This window comes from Lacerta agilis, chromosome 12 (genome assembly GCF_009819535.1).
Source record: "Lacerta agilis isolate rLacAgi1 chromosome 12, rLacAgi1.pri, whole genome shotgun sequence".
Lineage (NCBI taxonomy): Eukaryota > Metazoa > Chordata > Lepidosauria > Squamata > Lacertidae > Lacerta > Lacerta agilis.
The window spans coordinates 27698623-27721529 of record NC_046323.1 but is presented as its reverse complement, the minus strand read 5'-3'; the positions used below and the strand labels follow the sequence as shown (position 1 = coordinate 27721529).

General features: G+C 37.1%; 1 protein-coding gene across 8 annotated transcripts in view; it reads left to right on the top strand.

The window, feature by feature from the left end:
• Nucleotides 1-22907, top strand: part of PHF14 (PHD finger protein 14) — a 135729-nt gene that overhangs the window by 98227 nt on the left and 14595 nt on the right. The window lies entirely within an intron of this gene.

Genomic DNA, 22907 nt, shown 5'->3' with positions numbered 1-22907 from the left:
GCTCTAGTACTATCTTAAACCCTTGCTTTCTGTGGACTCCCATTTGTGCTTGTCGGGGGGGGGGGTGAGGAGTTGACAGGAACAGATCTGCAGCTCAGCCACAAAAGTATTTTTGAATCAATTGAGAAGTTTCCTGCGAGGACCATTTGAATGCTGGTGGAAGGTATCCGTAAATCTATACATTTTAGTGGCCAACTATTAAAGTTTTATAAACTGGAGTGGATTAACAGGATAGGTCTCTGCCGGAAGTGAGGGTTTGGATTGCGCACAGGGACTTTTGTGTGCAAGCTGTCTCACCTACACTCAAGCTTGTCTGGATAGAACTGACAATAGGAACTGACCTTTCCACTCCATCCTTAACCTATTTCTGCTACTGTTAAGTGCTTGGAGCTATTAAAACAACAACTACCCTGAAGCCACTCAAATGCAGCTACTGTTCTATCCTGTTCTCCCTTTGTTAGAGGTTGTATCATCCTTCTCATTCTAGCTCTGTCTGATGTTGGAGTTCCTTGTATACAGAAGACTGGAATTGGCAATTGCTGCCTATCATCCTTTAGGCTTGTGGTTTGGCTTCCTTACATTTCCTTGTTTCTCTCCAGGGCTGTAATTGAAAAGTTCCTCACTTAAAATGCTTACTTTTGAGATACTGGAAAACAGGCCTTTTATCACTGTTGACCTTCATTCTTTGTGCTTATTTATAGTTGTAGCCATTAAATCTGCAATATTGGATGGATTCAATGGGTTGTTTTTTAAAGCAGAAAACTATTTTAAATGTGTGTGGTGTTTTCTGTGTGCAAATTAATGTTAAAAAGAGCAATGCAACTAAACACCCATTGCCAAATACGCAGATAAAATCTTCTTTACCTCTTCTAGTGATCATATGCCCCAGCTTAGTCTACTCTACCCTATTGTCCAGTTAACAAAAGAAGTAGGTAGAGAAAGCAACTTCTGCTTGGACCTTTTGGTGTGCATATCCCTGGATTCAACCAACCCATATAATTTAATCTTCTACTTCACAATAGTAGATACTATTTCATAATCTCCATAGCTGCAATGTGAAACAGAAAATGACCACATTGTGGAATACTGGTACGCATGTGCTGTTATTTTGGCTTTCTGCATGCAACTTTCATATACAATCTGTGCGAAACATGAAGGCTAATCTAATGGGAAAGTATCAAAGTATATTTTTGACTCTGTTCCTGGTCTAATAGGCATTCCATACTTGTGGCACTGCAGACTCTTCACAGCAATAACAGATTATGCTTTTTAATGGGTACAATATGTCATCTTCCTAAATTAACTTAGATTTGTTTCTGCTCTTTTGAGCATAATTATAGGAAAGTGGCATATAAATAAACTGTGCTGAATGAAGCATGCCTCAGTCCGCTGAAATCAACTGGGCTTAAGTGTACCTCATTCTGCACAAGATTTGGCATATTTCCTATGAGACATTTGATCTTTTACATTAGCCTTTGAAAGAGGTGGAAACATTTGGTTGATTATTGCAGATATGGGCAAATATTATTTAATCTGTATGTATAGATGGCAGCTGTTTAATTACGGTATTTCATTTTAATTTTTTACCACTTGTCACATTCGTTCCTTAATAATCAGTATTTGTTAAGCCTCCTTTGCCTTGGTGATATTTACAGCAGAAACTAGAACTTGCATTAATAGATTTTTTTTAAAAAAAATGGAAGACACCAAACAATTTTTCTTTACTTGTTTTAAGTATTGCAGTCATTAGAATGCTCAAATTCATACTGCAATTTCTTCTTTGACTGGCCTCAAACTTTGGGCTACTGCAAGGACCTGAGATGTTGATTAAGATGTTTCAAATAGATTATATTATGAATAAAGAAGCCATAAAACATTCAAGATGGGAAATCTGCAAATATTGGCATATTGCAAATCAGTGTGTCCTACACTTACAAAGGTTTTCAAAATAATACAGTGAATTCTGCACAATGCATTCTACAGTTCTAGTATAATAATTGTTGCTTTGGAGCAAAGTGTTTTTGACGGCTACTGTAAGATCCCTTTATTTAGGGTTTGTCAATGGTTATAATTATCTTAGCTTATGAGTGGTCATTTTCTATGTTTTCTTGGAGCAACAATATTTTCTGATTTGGGCTGCAGCCTCCAGATACAACTTCTGGTGGTCAATTTCTGTAATTCAGTTGGTAGGACAGGGCTGGGGAACCAGAGGCACTTCAGATGTTGCTGGACCACAACTCCCATTATCCCTGGCTATTGGCAGTGCTGACTGAGGTTGATGGAAGTTTTAGTTCTAAATCTGTAGGGCTACAGGTTCCCAACCCCTTCTGTACTAGTTACCATCAGGGTGGATTTGATTTAAATCAAATCAATTTAAATCACTAGTCGGTAAGACTTGATTTAAATAATTTTATTTTATTTTTTACAGAAAGACATTCATGCTGGTATAATCTTTATATTTACAACCAGAGGAAGGTTTCATTTTGGGAATAATAAATTTTCAGAGTAGTTTTTACAGTTATATCAAAAATTACTGATTTGGTTATACTATTAGAAATACATAGATAGATAATTATGAAATTATTGTGAGGTTTAATATGTTAACTGTTTATATTTGGAGAACTTTTCTGCTGTACTTTATTGGAAGGAGAAAAATAATCATTTACTTAATAACAATTTAAACAATTTATTTAACTAAAACAATAAGATTATAGCATATGTATCCATGTTTGTTAACTGATATGGTCAAACGGTTTTAAAAAAACCCAACAACTAAGACTGAGTTTTAGCATGAAAAACTTAAAACAAATCCTTATTTCCTGATGATTAGCCTTTGGACTGTAATGTAACTTAAATAGAAAACTATCTTTAGAAAGATTTTTTTTCCTCCAAAAGCATTTTATTTTAAATAACCAATTTAAATTAAAAAAAAATCATTTTTTTAAATTTTATTTTTAAATGATTTATTTTTATCCACCCTGGTTACCATGCACCTAGATGTGGCCAAGGCATTACTTAAAAGGTTCAAGGGGGAGTGCCGCATCAAAATGTAGAGCACATTTGTTTCCAAACAAACATCATCATTATAGCTTAATTAAAGATTGATACCCTGCTAGAAGCCGGTTTAAATTGTTTTGTAGGCTGCTGCCTGACAACTGACCATTCCTAATTTAGATTATTTACTCTATTGCACCAGTACTCTCTTATTTTTATTCCTAGCATTGTTTATCATTGTCACAGTTGCTACTCATGACATGTTTTTGGAGTCCCAGCTGCAAAATGCCAATACCCACCCCCCCCTTTAAAGTCAAAGCAGCTAACTCATAACTCTGCCAGAGTTAGAGATGTAAAATTCCTGGAAATTTTGAAGCTCGGGGGAAAAAAACCTGTTTTTTTCGGGGGGGAAACGGAAATTATCGGGAAAAATGAAAAAAAAATGCTACATTAGCACTTCTTTTTTCTTTTCCAGATTGAAAGTCACTCTGTTGCTTTAGAAACATAAAATATAACTATGGACAATTTTAATGGGCATAAAATTATCACAACTAGCATATTAAAAATAGAGTGTTTCCAAATAATTATTACAAACAGAATTTACTTTTAAAATAATGTTTATTTGTATTTGTAACAAATGGAGCAACAATCTCCCGAACTGTTTGCTAGTTTATGTGGAACAAAAAAAAACTCTACAAAACAATTTTTAAAAATCTAGAAGTAACAATTATTCACATTTCCTCTCCACAGTATTTTAAAAAAAACATTTTCATAAAAAGAACTGAAGAAGGAAGTGGGACTAAGTTTCAATGAATGGGCATGAAATTTAATCAGAATCATTTCCTGAGCTGTAATGATCAGTATCAGTTTCAGTCTCTGCTTCTGCATCTACTCTGTTGTGTCTGTCATTATGACAGTTATTATGGACTTCTAAAAACTGAAGGTTTGCTTGGATTGAAACAAGTTTCTCTACCCTTTCACATGTCAGCTTATTTCTTGATTTAGTGTGAGTGTTTCCAAACATAGACCAGATTCTTTCACATGGAATCTGAAGAAGGCGAGAAGCAAGAGGAGTCAGAGGCTGTGTTGTACAAAGACCTTGCCACCATGTTGCAGGAGGAATATGTTTGGCAGAATCCCAGATTGCATTCCTGGACCAAATCCCTGAAGATGTTCTATATTCTGCAACATTTGAAAGTACCTTGCCAACATCAAGTCCTAAATGTGATGCTTGTTTTGTAATCCAGTCAAATGCAGTAACAGTGCTATCACTTATATCATCACCTTTGAATCTTGGATCCAGCAGATTTGCAGCAGCATGAATTGGATGGCAACAAAATTCTTCCCTTATTTTAATAAAATCTTTCACTTTACTTTCTTCTATAGTTGTAAGTGGAGATATACTGAGATGTTCAAAAACAGTTGTTTTTATATTTGTCATTTGTTGTTGTTGTTCAGTCGTTCAGTCGTGTCCGACTCTTCGTGACCCTATGGACCAGAGCATGCCAGGCACCCCTATCCTCCACTGCCTCCCGCAGTTTGGCCAAACTCATGCCAGTCGCTTCAAGAACACTGTCCAACCATCTCATCCTCTGTTGTCCCCTTCTCCTTGTGCCCTCCATCTTTCCCAACATCAAGGTCTTTTCCAGGGAGTCTTCTCTTCTCATGAGGTGGCCAAAGTATTGGAGCCTCAACTTCAGGATCTGCCCTTCCAGTGAGCACTCAGGGCTGATTTCTTTAAGGATGGATAAGTTTGATCTTTTTGCAGTCCATGGGACTCTCAAGAGTCTCCTCCAGCACCATAATTCAAAAGCATCAATTCTTCGGTGATCAGTCTTCTTTAAGGTCCAGCTCTCACTTCCATACATTACTACTGGGAAAACCATAGCTTTAACTATACGGATCTTTGTCGGCAAGGTCATTAGATAAGGAATTTCTGACAAAAGTGCACTATCTGATTCAGATGCAGTGATTGCTGCAGCAATTGGCTTTAGAATCTTCAGGGAATTTTGCAGCTGAACCCAGAAGACTTCCTGATCAAGAACAGTGTTTCTTACACTCCTGTGTACTTTTAAGATCTTCAACTATTACTGTTTCTTGAAGAGCTGCTTTGTTTTTTAGTAAACTTTCAAAGGAGATCACCACTCCAGCCCACCAAGTTTTACTACAGAGCTTCAGTGTCACTATTTTATTCTTTGGATTTTTTTCTACTTGCTTCTTCTTGAAAACTGCAGCTACCATATGAGTACCTTTTATAACTTCTTTTGCTTGTCTATAGATCATTTGAAGGATGTCCAGTTTCATAATATTATTAAGAAGCGAGTTTAGCCCATGAGATGCACATCCTATCGCAGTAATATGTGGATACTTATCCATTATCATCTCCCATGCTGCTTTCATACTGCTGCCATTGTCAATCAGCAAAGCAAATACTTTACCACTCCCAATTTTCTGTAGGACTTCACATATTTTACAGCTGATAGACTCTGCAGTATGTCTATTCTCTCCTATTTCAATGCTTTTGTTAAAAAAACAACAACTGGTTGAGGTGTTGTTATAACAAAATTTATAATTCCTTCTCTCACATTTGTCCATCCATCCGTAAGTAGTGCAAGACACAGTGCTTCATTAGTTTTTCCTTGCACAGATTCCATTACATATTCATATTCCGACTCCAAAAGAGGCTTGCTCAAAGAATGTCTGCTGGGCAAATGGTATGGTGGTCTTAGTAATTTTAAAGCTTCCTGCCAGTATATATTTTCAGTTATTGAAAATGGTGTTCCAGAAGAATATATTGCTCTTGCAAGAACTTGATCAATTTTTTCCCTGATCTTCAGGTGTCATCTTGTCTACAAATGAATTAATTGAATAATTTTTGGATGTAGCTGTCTTCAGTATCTGTTCACCCAAAGATGCTGCTGATGGGACAACACTTTGTGTTGCTGCTGATATTACAGATGGAGTAGAAAGAGGACTTCTTGAACGAGAACGTTGGAAAAAAACTGTGCATTTTCATCATTGTGGTCCTCTTCACTTAGATCCATGAAGAATTTTTTTAATATCTACAGGACACTTGTTACATGCAAGAATGTTTTGTCATCCTGGTAGCATTTGGAAATGCATATTTCATCTGACAGTATTTGCAAATCACATTTTTCTTCTCAGAGGAACTTGTAATGTGAAAATGCTTCCATCTGCTAGATGCTGGTCTCACTATTTTCCTGAGGGGAGTAGGAAGAAAGAAAAATAATTTAATGGTTAGTTAGTTTGCAAGAAGATACTAATCTATGGTAGTGGGTGGAGGGGAAGTAAAGGACCAGATTAGTAGTAATTAAATTATTATTTACACAAAAGTAATAAACTAATGTAGCTAAATGATTCAGTTTTCTGGAATCAGATAAATGAAAATTCTTACCTTTTTAAATTAAGTATATACTTTCAGGCCCTTTTTGTTGCTCTATATTTTCTTCCGGTGCTTTGAGCCCTAGTGAAGAGGAACAGAACCAATGCATACCACATGCATGCAAAAACAAAACTGAAACATTTTTCTTTTCTGGTGACCTCCTAAAGGAAGAAATGTATCTTGTTCTTGCATTGGAGAGTTCAGTTTGTAACCTAGGACTTGCTTGTCCTCACAGAAATTAGAATAATCTGATACCATACATATTTTTTTTAAGAAATAATTTATAAAATATTCGAACCCCTTATCTTAAAATATTTTATTCATCATGTTAAAATAAAACATTCCATAATCTTATTTTTTATTTTTTCAATTTTTTGGGGGGGGGGGAAACAAAAAAGGCTTCAGGGAAAAAAAACAAAAACGGTTTCCCCCCTGAATTTTTCCAGGCCTTTACATCTCTAGCCAGATTCACGGTGACTTACTTTTTCCCTAGTTATATTTGAGCCAAGCATCAAAACTTACAAAAGTACACTTCGTATAACAGCAGTCTTTCTGTGTGTTATTTACAATAGACAGAATATTAAGCTCTGTATAGGCTTTAACCAGTCACATCAACCATAATCCAGTGACATGGTGTCCTTTATATTAAAAAAATACCTCTACTGGGTTCTATATTTCATTAAAAAGTTTAAATGCATCTGGAGATTTACAGTTTAACAAATTAAAGAGAATCCCATGATTTTTCCAGCCATTCTAGTTTCAAATATATACCTTAACATTTCCATTGATGAGCATAAACCAGTCTGGCAATCAGTAGAGCATTCCATACCACATTGGGTTTCGTTCTAGATGCAAAACCTGGTATAAAATGAATAAATTATGCACATAGTTCAAGCTATATTAGCCTCTCTTTTTTGTAAAATGTCTGGGTTCTGGAATACATGCACCATATATGAAAGAATTGTATAGTACAGTGCAGATTAATTTGGTTTCAGTACAATATGATGTTACTGTTTCTAACATTATAGATCTTATTTAATTTTAAAGGTGTTTACCGGGAATGCCTTTGCCTTGGCATTTTTATACAGCTCTCTCTCTCCCTCTCTAAACATTGAGCTCAGTCAACTGCCTTCCAGGTTCAAAAAGCTTTTGAAGAAATTTCACCAAGCTTTTGGAGAAATTTCCCTCTGTAGATCCTTAACCCAATCTTGTTGAGAACATTTTTCATCTGTGGTCTTAATGTGTATTAAAATAGAATATATTTCAGATAAAATCTTTGTGACTTGATACAGAGTACGCACTAAATTTTATATCCCATTTCATGGCGTGATCATCATGTGTTTATGATGTTCTTTAACTGCTTGCAGTCTGCAAAAAGCCAACATTCCCTTCATCCTTTAAGTTGTGCAGTTTTCCTGCTCTCCTCCTCCTTTCCATTAATGAAAATGTTAAAAAGCAAACCCAGCTACAAAACCCAGCTACAAATCCTTGCCCCATTTTTCCACTGTAAGGCTAGAACACTAAATTACAAAAACTAATAGAAAGCTCAATAATGATGATATTTACAAAATGACTTCTGAAGGCAGTATCTGTTAGGTTCTGTACAGCATGATAACACATTTCTTGTAATTTCTGCTATTGTTTCATACTGTTTTAAATATTCTTCTACACTAGTTTATGGGTGTAACTAATTGCTACATTCTGCTGGTTTGATTACAATCACTGTGTGCAATTTTACAATTCTGGTACCAGTACTGGAAGATGAAGGTATTTCTTTCTAGTATTGAGTGGAGAATACAAATAGCGTTGTACTGCCCAAACTTGATTTTACTGTGCAGTTCTGAATATAAATTTTCTACAGCTGTTGTGGTAATATTAGAACGCACCACAAAAAACTCTATAGATATGTTTGGAAATTGGAAGGCTTAGTTTTTTGGTGTCTACACTTTCTCTCCCAACATGCATATATACACACTATTCATGAACATTATTCTCATAGCACATTGATAACCACAGAATTCACACATGCTTTCTTGACAATTCACTGCTACCATGAATCCCTTTGCCAGCTGAACCTGTCAACAGCCCCATAGCATGTTTGTCCTTAACTTAGAAACCAAGCTTTTTAAAAATAAAAAATAAAAAAATTCATAATATACCATAATATCTAAGCAACTGAGCTAATAGCTAGCAAGGACCTTTAGCATTAATAGTATTATTGCTAGCGCCTGTACCCCTGCTTCCTTTGCTCACCAGCACCCACATTTCTGTAGACCTCACCCCCTCCCTTAGACCTTGCAAAACCTCCTATTTGGATAATCTGTGGGACACTTTGTGGTTTGCTAAACAAACCATGGTTTAGGGTTACATGCAAACTTGACCTTGTCTGTCCTCTTTATCTCTTTCCTTCAACCCGTAGGAGACTGGCACCTAGCATGCTTTGTTAAAATCTTAATAGACATTATATGGTTAGAAGTCCCTGTTGGCCTTTTTACTTCCTTGGTCCAAAATGATTATAACCTACCTAGATTAATCTGTGATAAAATGATAAGAATAAATGCTCTGCCTTGTCAGCTGCACAGTAATAAAAATTATGCTATAAACTCAACAAGGTTTGTTGTCAGCTAACTTTTACTCAAGAGTAGACCCATGGAAATTAATGGGCCTAAGTTACTCGTGGCCATTAATTTCCATGTGTCTACTCTGAGCAACAGTTAGCACAAATATTATCTGGTCTGTTAATTGGAATCAGCCTTTTAAAGGACAGTTGTTTACACTCAACATTAGTTTCTCAGCCATCCTGGAAATGTTTATTTGAAGGGCTGGGTATAAATATATTGACTTACTATATAAAAAGTATTTCTGCCTTCACACATCAACGCTTTTTCTTTCACTGCTGTATCTTCTATTCATGCATTATAGTACAGTAAGGAAGATGGGACTAAAATTGAGCCATGAAGGGCCAGCCACCAACCGTAGATGGATTTCCTGCCCTTTTGACTTGCAGCTTTTAACTCATCTCTCTGTATGTAATGAATGAAATTGCAGTTTGGTTTGGTTTAGTTTAGTTTTCTTAGTCATGTACCTCTTCTTAAAAAATCAATTTCCCTCTTCCCCCATTTAGAATGCTGTTGTGTTCTTTTTAAATGATAAAAAGCAACTCGAAATTGTGTTACAGCAATCATTGAAATAAAAAATGTATGAGAAAGCAAGAAAAAACAATATTGCCTTGCAAGTTAATTTATTAGTATGCATGTTTAAGCTGAGGTAGCTGAATTGGAAGACTTCTAGTTTAAATATGAATTACTTCTGTTAAAACATTTTCACAAATCCGGGGCATTTGTCTTTATTTAACCTTTTCACAGTCTCTGCCTTTCTTTAAAGTACACTTAGTCCAATTTCTTCTATTACTCAAGGAGGTATTTAATACATGACTTAGTGTCATTTGCATTATACAAGAAGATTAACTTTACAAGCTGCGCTATTAATCTGAGTAGCTCTACATATTGACCTATGAAAGAGCATAATTGTTAGCTTAATTAAGTTAATTAATTGTCACACTCTGATGAACTTAGTATTGAGAGGAAATTAAAGGCAAATAGCAATTGGCATTCATTGGTTAGAAATCATATTTCATGGAATGTTATAGTGCATTTTATTTAGATGACACAAACATTTATTGTATAGTTAAAGTATAGTTAAACCACAGAGCCTAGGGCTTGCTGATCAGAAGGTTGGCAGTTTGAATCCCTGCGATGGGGTGAGCTCCCGTTGCTCGGTCCCAGCTCTTGCCCACCTAGCAGTTCAAAAGCATGTCAAAAGTGCAAGTAGATAAATAGGTACCACTTTGGCGGGAAGGTAAACGGCGTTTCCGTGTGCTGCTCTGGTTCGCCAGAAGTGGCTTAGTCATGCTGGCCACATGACCTGGAAGCTGTACGCCGGCTCCCTTGGCCAGTAACGCGAGATGAGCGCCGCAACCCCAGAGTCGGACACAACTGGACCTAATGATCAGGGGTCCCTTTACCTTTACCTGAAGCTATGCAGGCAATTAAGAATGTTAAATGCTAATAATTTTGGAGTATTCTGTCAAGTTCTCCAGGATCAGATAAAGATATGCCTTGGAAAATTTATACTAGAATAGCAATTTGAATTGTCTGATTTCTCATGTGCAGTCTGATAATGAGAGAACTTGGAATGAAAACACAACCATTCTTGTTTTCCTTACTGTCCCACAAGAATTTAAGTGAGCCCTTCAGCACACAAGGAATGACTTAACTGGTGATAGGATAGATAGATAGATAGATAGATAGATAGATAGAGTTCATACCCATCCATAGCCTAGGAGTCTTCCTCTACATTTACATTTCTGTGGGCTGCTTGTAAAGTTACTGTTATTGTTGCTGCTAAAAAACCCCGCAAACCATCTGGAGACATTGTGGGGTTTAGAAAATTATGCATGGGGAAAACAATGGATAGTGTTACCCTCTCCTAATACTAGAACTCAGGATTATGTAATGAAACTAGCAGAAGATTAAGAGCCTCTCCCATACCTGAAATATCATTATTGTCAGGAAGCATGTAATCAAATTATGAAATTCATTCCCACTAGAAGTGATGATGGCCACTAGGTTAGATGTCTTGAAAAGGGGGGATTAGACAATTCATGCTACTGAAGATGGCTGCATCAAACCTTCAGTGTCAATAGAATTATGTCTCTGAACAGCAGTTGCTGGGGGCAACAATGGGAGAGTTATCTCGTGCTCTGCTTTTGGGCTTCCAGGCAGCATCTGTTTGGCCACTGTGGGTAACAAGATTTGGTTCTCGAGTATGAAATGTAAACATGATGTAACTCCTTGTGCTGAAAAGGACAAAAAAAACCCTCCCCTTAATTGGTTCTCCTCTGGCAGGGCAGGGGAATTCAGCACCCAGAGATCAATTTATGCAGCTCAGGCTAGTATGCCATACAGAAAGATCTTTGCACAGTAGATAAATCTGGTTGGTACAAGTAAGTGAGCCAAGAAACAGGTCTCAAACCAAACAGGAAGTCAAAAAGTTGTTCCATTGGCCACACCTGAGGAGAGATGAATAAAAACCACAGGAGTTGTTTTAAATATATTTATATTTTATTGAAATTTTTCAGTGGACAAAGGGAAAGAAATGAAATCCGAAAAAGAAGAAAGAAAAAGTTGCTTGAAAATGTATTACAATATATAGGTATGTAAGTAGGTCTTCCACATGATAGGTCTTCCACATCACCTGCTAACCCATCCTTTTACCTGAAGTTGCCAGGGATTGAGTTTAAGAGCTTATGCATGTAAAACATGCACTCTCCCAATGAGCTATGATTGTACCATAGCAGTTCCAAGAAAACTATTCCAGAGCATTCTTGATAGTTCGTAATAAATAAGTTTGCTAACGTCCAGTAATGTCTAGACATTAGTTCTGGAACACAGAGCGATATCTTTCTTCTCTGCAATGGCGTTGTGTCCTATGTCACTTGTTCAACATGTGCATTAAATAACTCAATTCCTGTGCTTTTTAGAGTTTCATTATGCTAATACTATCATTCTAGTATTATGAAATTATTGCTGTTTTGTTCAGTAATCTTTGGTATCTTCCAATTAAAAATGGCCAAATCTGTTATGCCCTTTGTTATTCTGACAATGGCATAGGTAACAATTACTCATCATCCCATAATGAATCATTTTTATCAGAGTCTTGTGTCTCTTCTATATATATAGAATAAATATTTATGTTTTCTCATTTTTCTGAAGTAGAAGATACAGACAAAATAGGTTTGAAGTGTCAGCTATAATTCATTGCTCTCAAGGAACGGTCTTATTCTGATACTGCATGGAAAGAAAAAAAACTATCTAAATCATTTCACTGGCAAAGCTTATAACCAAGATAGCATCAGCATTTTCCTCCTTGAAAATATATCTGCCATAAATTAAATGAAATCTTCAGTATTAAAATGTCTGTGACAAGTTTAACCCCACCATTGCCATATATGTGTTTAGTAGCAAGGAATTTATGTATAGCTTTAAAAGAAAGGACAAATGAAAGTTAAAATGGATCTGTAGTGGGATTTTCAGTTGCTCTGTTAAAATAATACACTGAATCCTGTTAGAAATTGAATAAATAAAGTGTTAATCCCTTTTCCAGGCAGGTTGAAATTATAAGGTCTATGTGAGTACAGTTATGTGGGCACCAACATCCCTTGACTTGGTGTATCTTTCATTTTTTGTTGCGCTTTTAAAAGAAATGTCGGTGCTCAAGTTTAATTAGAAACTATGGCGACATCCAGTATTGTCAGCTCATTTGTAGAAAAGAGATCTATGCATAGGACAAGACTTCCCACTTCCTCTCCTCTCCCCTGCAACCTTCAATGCCTCCCAAATCTACTCCAGGTGGTTGGGAGACACCCTCCCACAGAGCAGATTTGGACAATCAGAGGGGACTAAAGTGAAAGTCCACTCCTGTCTCCATGGGTATCATCCTGAGTCGTACCTCTTCAATGGTGAGAGGTTATGGCACCCTGCATAGATGCAGAAAGACTGCCCTCTTTGCTTAATCAGCAGTTCTAACCAAGACATTTTATGGGAGGATTAGATTTCTGGGCACAAAATGGTGGGCTCTGGTTGCAATTATGCTTTAAACTAAAGCTAGTTCTGTTGCAGTTCTTGCAGGCTGCTTTATCATTACTATTTTATTTTACCTTACCTGGATCACGTCTTCCAAGGGGATGAGGGTGTACTGTCTGATATTATTCATTTATTTGGTGCTGTTTTCTTTATCTCAGTGCCTGGCATCAAAAGAGCTTATTCACGTACACCCAAGGATCAGATGTTACCCGACCAGTTAATTGTAATAATGATATGGAGTGATATTAATTAATCCATAGTCAGTGTGGGCAATGCCAGTCAGTGGCCTCTGACAAGACTATACCATTTTTTCTTCAGGAACTGGGTTGGCCTTTCAAGGTTCATGATTTATCACCTTTCTCACCCTCTGCTTTCGTAAGACGGTTGACTGTTCATTTAATGAAAATTTGCCTGCCAATAATACATCTCAGCACCCTTTCAGCCTTACTCATCACAAGCATAATCCCTGCTCTTAGTGAAATTTACCAATGTAATTAATATCCTCAGGCTCCCTATGATCTGTGTTTGCCTAAGAAGGTAGTACTATCTTAATTAGCTTCTACAATATTAGGTGATATTTTAGCTTGACAAAAATATTTGAGAAATAAGTACTTTTAAAAATTGAAAAATTCCACCATTTTCTTTAGGTAGCTTTCATAATGTATCTGCTTTGGGAAATAAACAGCAATTTGAAATATTGCCCATTTACAAGCATAGTGTGGTATTGAAGTAACCAGCAGTGATCCACATGCAATGGTACCAGTCTTACTGTAGCATTTAAAAAGAAGTTTTGTGTCTATGGTGCCAAGAATAATATAACTGATCATGTGGCAGTTTCTGTTTTCAAACTGCATTATCATTTCAGTAATGATAAGAATACTATTAATGTGATCCAGAAAAATTAATTACTATGATAAGGCAATGAAACTTGTTTAATAGAGCATAATCAGTAGCTAAAGTTTTCAGCACACATTTTTATTTCTTCTTAGAATAAAAGAGGGCTGTGTCACTGTATGTTTAATAGTGAATAAATCCATTTTAAGGCTTTAGATGAGTGAAAGAGTAGTGGAATGCCATTTATTGTTGAGGGGAAAGAGTTATACCTCTTCAGATCTCCATTGGTTTGCCTGGTTTTGCAAGGGATTTTCTGAGCTACTTTTGCTTCTGTGAAATGATTCTCATGGCAGTTCTTTAGATTTCCAGATGTACTCCCCAAAAGTCTCAGTCACCCATGCCTATATCATGGTAAAGTATCGTAAATAAGAAGTGTTCCCATTAATATTTCTAAGGTGGGGAGTGTTGTAACCTAAGTGAATTGGCTGTTCTGTGCAGAACACGATAATTATTGTTAACAGATAACATTTAAAACAAAACTAAAACCCTGACAAGTAGATACTTATTGTAAAGACTCATTTATCCAGCTGGAAAAGCTTGTTGGAGCGAATACGGTATGCCTTTAGTTCAGTGCAGATAGTGGGCACCTGCATATCTCAATGGGTGTGCTATTCCACAGAACAGGGGCAGCCACACTAAAAGCCCTGTTGTGACTTACTGCAGAGTGGGCTTCTGAACACTTTAGAACTTGCCAGCCCACAGTAATAAAAAGCAATCCTAGTCCTCAAGGGCACCTGCACCTCCAGTGACAGAACTGGATCCGGGTGCACCTCAAACTACACATTTTGCTACTTAAGGGAGAGTGGAACCACATCCAGGACAGGTGACTTACTGACCTACCAGATCTGGGGATATTTTGCAATTTGGGGGGCGGCATATTCAATAAATACAATAAAGGTGTTTTGTTTTGCAGGAGTGGCTGCACTATTGCCTCTTTCAAGGCAGCCAAAGCCACCCCTCACACAGGGATTCATTCACTGCACCCTGAACCCACCCAGTAATGAAAGGGAGTTCTTTGGAAAGAGGAATGAAAAGTCAATTCAAATTATTATTATTATTATTATTATTATTATTATTATTATTATTATTATTATTCTGATGTGGCCCAACCTTCTCCTTCATCTATGATTATTGTCACTTCTTTGGAAGCACTCCAGAAGAATATTGTTCCCCACCTGTACACCTTACACTTCAGAGAGGGCGCCTTGATATCTATGAACTTTGCACACAAGGTGCATTTCTGGCACAGGGCCACTTTCAAACAAGCATACATTCCATTTTAAACTTCTGGCAACACCGGTGCCCTTTTTTAAGAAAAAGAGGTGCCTCCTTTGTTTTCTTATAATAGCACTGCCCCCTAACTGAGAGGTGCAGGAACTGAGTTCCTGTGAGTTCCTGCTGAAAAAAGCCCTGGAATGCTGTAAAATTAGAGGGCTGTGGCATGTTACCTGTAATATTATTTTAATTGACCCTAAGATTCATCTTTGTTCTATAGGCAGGAGCTCAATAGAATAATAGTGCTACCTGCTGACAGTTAAAGCTTATAATTATACCACAATACAAACAGTTTAAACAACTCTGCATCAACAGATTTCATATAAAATCATTTACTCTTGAAATTATGTACACTTTAAACCTTGAGTCAAAAGCAATTAATGTGTCTCCTTAGTGACACCACCTACACTTATATAACGAGTAGTAAAAGCCCATCAAGTTCCACAACAGAGAGGACAACTTAAACAAACACTAAGCAGCCAAGTTGCTGCATTGCTGTTCCTGTTCCTAATCAGATTTTTGTATTCACTTTGTGTGCTTGTTAATTACTCATGGTACTTAAAGACCTATACTGGCAGTAGGACCTATGCTGTTTTGATTCCTTATAATACTGGGCACGTTGTAAGTACACGTTGTAAAGGAAACACAAACATTGACACGTCTTTGCAGCATCGTGCAATGTATTAATGAATAAGGCAGAGAGATACATAATGCCTATCTTGCTTGTCTAAATTCCATCTCTTTCAACTTTCCATTTTTCCATCTAATTTGTTTAATTTGCAATAAAATGCTGTCATTTGATTTATTAAAATCTCCCTCCGAAAGCACATATGAATGCAAAGTGACAGGAACCCATAACAGATTAAGACCAAGTAAAAAATAAATGCATGCATTTAACCATAGCATTCACCCTTCACTCAAAGGATTAGGATGGGTCATAAATTAATGCTTTGCATTTGAATCTCACTTATAATACATGAAGGTGGAAACTTCAACTGGTTCAAAAGGCAAAAGCAATAATCTTAACTGGAATATTTGAGTCAGTAGTCAATTAGTTGTCTGTATCCTGTGAATATGTTGTGCTCTTACTGTGTTTTCTTATGGCTTTTAATAGTACAATAGTCATATATTACACTAGTAAACAACTTTGTAGATTGTATGGATGAAAAAGTAAACATTACATGTCATAATACCAAGAGTTTGCAAACTTAAGTGCATTCAGTAGTCTCAGTGAAGCTACTGAAATCTCGAGTTTATTTTCTGTTGGGTCCACCACATACCTGGGAAGTGCTTTGAAATAGTTGATATTACATCTAATTGTGAAAAGTGAGTGTTTTTAGTGCTGTAGGTATAATGTACTCTTTCTGTCATGGAAGTGCATAACTCTAGTAACAGCGAAACTGTATTTACCTCTGGATCCTTATTTAGACTTGGTATCATCATTCACTTCAAACTGCATACATAACCACCAAATCATTTAATTTGTGTTATTAAATATCTTGCTTGTGTCCGGATGTAGTTACTGAAAACTGTACAAAAACATCAGTAAATGGCAGTCTTAATTGTAGTGGCTCCAAGCTAGAGAACATTATGTGTAGCCAAGTCTCACTGGCTATCATGGAAAGCCAAGATCGGCATACGCAAGCCATTGAATTGCTAACAGTGGGGAAACACTGGCTGTGCTTAGCAGTGCTCACTTGCTGGATCACAGCCAGTGTCTGTACTAGACCACTGCCTGCTCTTTGGATTTGACACTTCAGCAGGAGGCTTTTCAGTTAAATCAAAGATAGCACTTGGGTAGATTTTTCTGAAAGTTTGCAATTTGGAGATATATAACATTTACTTTTGTTTCTGAAAGTAGGTTTTATATTTCCACAAGTGAATACCTGCAAAGCCTATAATCATTTCATGCACATAAACATGGCAATCAAAATCCACAAAAACACAAACACTGCAGTTGTTTTTTTTCCTTACTGTCAAAATTAGATCTGCCAGATTCATGAATACCTCTGTTCTTAGGGAAGCATTCTAGCCTGCCATGTTACACAACAATGTGGGGCACGACCACATGCATAGATCCACATATGGGAAAGTCACCCAGAATCCCAGGATGCTCTTTTTCTCTCTAGAGATGGACCTGTGATTGTATCTTCCTTCTAGCGGCCTATCTCTTCTCTCAGCTAGTTGTGGTTGTACTTATTCAGTAGCATTAGAATCCTTAGCTTGCACTGTGGAACTTTTGGACTAGAAACCCCATTCTGATGTCAACTGTTGGCAACCTACAATTTTGGAAAGCTCTCTATTCTCTTTGGAAAGCAAGTGGACATTGCTTTTGATCCACATTTTTTTCTTCTTCTAAACACCATGTGAGGTTTTTTGGAATGCTTCATTGCTGAGGCAGGGGAGCAGGAGAAAGAATGCAATGCCATGATTAAAGTGAAGTTCATTTTGATATTACAAGGTCATTATATAAAACTGTAGATCATAAGCCAGCTAATCACGTCAATGGAAAGTACCTGTTAAAATGGCAGCTGTTGGTTACACGGCAACCTAAAAAATTCTACTTGAAGGTGTATTTTTTCCCTGAATGTAAGACAAAAGTAAGGATTATATAACGCTGCGTTGGGAAAATTTGTTTGTGAATGGGTACGAAGATCAGTCTGAAATTCAGTGAACCCTTAAAACTTGTGTCACAGATGAAGTGTCAGGCAGGTTCCCCTGAGGGTTTATGTCTGGAGACTAGGAAAGAAATTGAAAACACCAAGAATTTTGTTATTGTGTTTTGGAGCATTTAATGCATGTGTCATTTATCCTATGTGGTTTTAAGTTAGTCAGTAGTACACTATATTTTACCATACTTAATTTCTGTTGAGGTTTCTAATAGCATCATAGCCAGAAAAAAATAAAGACCAGCTGAATAGTTCAGGTCATTTAAAAATGGAATGAGCCATTGTTTGAGAATCTGGTGATGAAGTTAATGCATATTTATTAGACAGGAGGAGTATATATTTTCTGTGACAGATGTGGTGCTCCCGCCCTTCTTTCTTCTCATTCAGCAGTCACAACTTCTTCGCTATCTTGTTCATTTATCAGTTGACATAAAAATGATACTCTTGGGACTGTCAAGGCCATTTTTGGAAAAAAGAATTCTCATGAGAGCTCAATTCTTCTTTTGATCAGTGTTCATTAAGTTGACATGTGCGTGCTTGTATTCTTTTGGGATTTAACCAAATTAAACACCAATATTCTAATGAAGTATTTTGTTGAAACCCAAGAGGTAGGAAAGAAGGGGGAAAGAAGAACCTTTCTTTTGTTTTTATACAAAGGATGTTCTATATGTAGTGCAGCCAGCATACACAGTCCCAAACTGGTTTGAGTTTTATTTATAAACTGCAACTTTTAAGTTACTGAGAAAGAGAGAGGGAGGGAGAGAAATCAAGCATTCAGAGGGGTTTCAACAGGGACAGTGGTATAAGGTTTTTCTATTGCTTCTCTTAGTATTTTTGTTTGTTTCTTATTTAGATTTATACCCCACCCTTCAAATACATGACCGGAATGCCTTACATTATATTTAAATTACCATAAAATAACCAATACATTCAACTAAATGAAAAACATCAATCCTATAAAAGCAGCATTCAAGTGAAACAACATTTTAAGAGCTAAAATGAATAGGTCTTCTCCTGATACTATAAAGACATCACAGTTGTTCAGTGGTTGGAAATCTAATGTTTTGGGTTCTAACTTGAGCCCTGTTTGTCTGTGCTTAAAACCTTGTTTCACATTTATAGCTATGTGCCTGAGCCTTAGTGGTGAAAATGAGAGCTCTAGCACTAGCACTCAGTAGTGTTACTGACATCAGTGTGTAATGTATGTAACCCAGGATCAGAAGAGGAAAGCCCAGAGCCCAGCACAATGGTACCAGTTTCATTTTAACGATTTATTAATTTCCCCTATTCAAGAGTTCTTAAGATTTACACATGCATAGGCTCTGAAGGGATGTAGCAACCAAAGATAGTGCTCTGTCTAATTAGATGGGCAAATCTAGCAGCACAGAGAGATGGTTAGAGCTGGATGATTGGTAGAAGCTTCACACTGCCACTTGAGGTGCTGCAGAGGTTTTCACCAAAAATGCCTCTGTTCCCAGAGATCTTGTACTGCTCCTGCCTCTAGTTCATCAGTCCTCACAGCTTGTTTGTTTACTCTGTTCAAATTTATATGGCAGGCAAGTTGCCATGATGATTACAGGGATCGCCAGATTAGTCAAGAAGCTGTTGTATGGCCACCACATTAACTCTGCAATTTTAGCCAATTCATGCCTTGTTAACTTTTAACGAAGGTAGCTCACTTCTTGGTTCTCAGAGACAAAGTCCTGTTTATTTGAGAGAACCGTCAACAGCTCTCAGCCGTTTCACCAGAACAAGCATTCATTCAACCATTCATTTAGCTTATGATTGATTGCATTAAAAATAGTAATATTTTACATTTGACAGAGGATGCATGAATACATGGGTATATTCGCAAGACTTTAAGAGACAAGTTTTGCAACTGTGTAAGCACTGTGTGAAGCTCCCATACTCTTATTCTTTTCTTGCTATCTGCATTTCCAAAAATTCTGATTCTTGACTAGAGGAAAGAAAATACATGGGTCTGTACACGAGTCCTTGGTCACTGAAAGTGGTTGCACTAGCTTGAGTGCTGGCAGGAATCTTAGAAACAGCTATATTTCTGCACTGCACTAATTCCTTCCTAAATTCCTTCCATTAATTTAAATGAGTATCATGCAGCTAAATGAGAATCGTACAGTTCAGATTTGATACGCTGCCTTAGTTGCTATGCAACTGGTTTTACATTTTGGAAATCCTGCACTCTACCTGGTATTGATGATTCAGCAGTGCAGCTCCTAGAATTGGCATTTCAAGAGCAAAGGAATTACTTGAAGCAGCTAATGGCACATGGACTGCATTTTGGAGTCCATTTTGCCTCTTGCTCCTAAAACATCAACTGCAGCTGCCTGCTTTTCTGTCTGACTCCTTGGCCAGCTGAAATGTTTTTCCCAATCTCACCCCCTTCCTACCTCTCATTACCCTTTTATCTGTCTCTTAATTTTTCCTCCTTTTGTGGTTAAGGACAGGGTAGCAAATATTGTTCCAATTTTAATTGTTCTCTGATTCTGTGGTTGTTGTTACAGATAATGAAACAACTCAACAAAGTACTGTTATATCTCTTCACATAAACATTAACAGACAGCTTTTCAAATTAAGTCAATCCCCTTTAACTTCTAAGTAATAAAATGCTGATGTGAAAATATGCATTGTTACCTTGCATTTTTGAAACATAATCCTATGGCAATTAATCCCATGGCAATGTTACATCATGTACTCATAAGGATACATTCTGTTCATTTCCTTCACTGTAAGCCAACCAGGAAGCTAGAAAATATACTGAGGACCTTTTAATGTATTATGGATTTGACTAGATTATAGATCTGCATTTAAAATTAATCTAGTTTTTCCCTCATTGGAAAGTGTTTAGTTAGAAATTGAACTACCACCAATACATTATTTTCAGTTATTCTAATTGATAATCCTAGTGGCACAAGAATACCTCGCTGTTCCATCTCATACATTATGTGTATAACAACAACTAAAATAACATGATCTTAAACCACTTGTTCTTAAATAGAAACTGATTTAAGAGAAGTTTTCCCTGCTCACCTTTAGTTTTGCCCTTTATTGGTTTTGCTAACATAGTGAAGGCTGGAAGGAAGGGAGTGTCTGGTGAAATTGAGCGGGTTTTTTTTTTAAAGGCCTTCCCATTCTGTGATTCCTTTGGCCTGTAATGGCTCTTGCAGTGTCTGCCATATTTATCTCAGTATAGGCTCTTCCAATAAATATATTTCAAAATATTTCACTGCCACCCCACTGCCTGTTGATTAGAAACTAGAACTTTTATTTGTTTATACTCAGTGCTTTTTTCGGGGGGGGGGGGGATGCAGGGGTACACATACCCCTAAACATTTTGTGAATCTTCATCCATTTACTGTATTTATTTCCCCCGATTTGAACTATAAAATGGTGATTTTCTTCAGTCAAAATGAGAGTACTCCTAAACATTTTTTTTAAAGCACTGTTCATACTCAATGAGGCTATTATAGCGTAGAGGTTACTTTTGAAAGGCTCAACACTTTGTTTCAAGCACACACTCTTTACAGAGATTTTTAAGATCTTCCTTTACTTCATGCTTTAAACCTGTCACTGCACAGATCAATTCTTTCTAGGATGGCCATTGTCCTACACTACCTATAAAACACAGTCCCTTTTACAATCCCAGGTAGATAGAACCTTGTCTGCATACAGAATGTCCCTATCTTTAGAATCATAGAATTGTAGAGGTGGAAAGGACCACAAGGGTCATCTAGTCCAGCCTCTTGCAATGACAGAATATTTTGCCCAAGGTGGGACTTGAACCCACAACCCTGAGACTGAGAGTCCTCTTTTCTACCAACGAAGCCATCCCACTGAGAGCCAATTCACTATCTGTCCCCACTGACAGATAAACCCTATCTGAGTCCTCTCAGATAGCCAGAGACCCCTTCTGCCCATCCCTGTCTCTAATCACGGGTCCCTTCTAACCCACAGGCAATCCCTGCCTGCGCTGTCTCAGAGAGACCCTATCAATCTGTTAAACTGTCAGCATCTAAATTAAATTCCTCTCTCTTTCTTTCTCCTGATTGGCTGTTAGACTCACCAGTTTCCATTGCTTACTGGGTCAACAGGAGGTAGACTCAGGGCCTGTCCATCACAAGTTGCTCTAAATTTATTGTACAGCTTCAACCTTTATCTTATTTAATAAAGGGGTGGGGGTTTTTCCCCGTTACAAAAAAACCCCCTTCAGTTCTTGTTACAGTAAATTTAATGAAGTGTTTGCAGTAAGTTCATTTTGGCATCTATCATTGCCCACCAAAGTGGGAATTCAATGTAGAATCGTAAATTAATTGCCCTTTATAGAAAATGAAATAAGAATTCCAAATATGCAGCATCAGGACATTTAATTGTGTTCCTCAATTGCTTCTCCAATGCATTGGAAAACTGAATCAAGAAAGAAGAAAGCAGCCAAAGGTTGCTAAATGTAGCGCGTAACACAGATTTTGAACTTTACTTAATGATCTGAGTGTTTATTACTATGAAATAAATGCACCATTTCAAGAATTATGGTGGAATTGTAAAACATTAAAATTCTAATTAATTTTAGTCAGAGCCATGCACTCTGCATATTTTCCCTATTTTCTCCCCAATATGGGCAACTTGCTTAATAATTGAGATAATTTTATATTTGCTATGCAGTGCTGTCCCCCTTCATACTTGGAAATGAAAGTGTCAATTGTGGTGGTGTAGGATTCTGTGCTGAAGGTACAGACATAGAATCACAGAATTATAGAGACCTTGAGGGTCATCTAGTCCAACCCCCTGCAATGCAGAAATCCTGCCTGCAGCTGTCCCTGCTTGCACTAACCCATGAGCTCAACAACTTTGGCTGCCCTCCCCAACAAAAATCCTGGCTACGCCCATCATGCCAGTGTGGTTGTGATATAGCAGACATACAGTAACTAAAACATAGCATTCTAACATAATTGCAGGTGGACATTTTTTAAAAATTAAGAATCTCCCTCAAATATTGGGGAACAGTGTGATCAA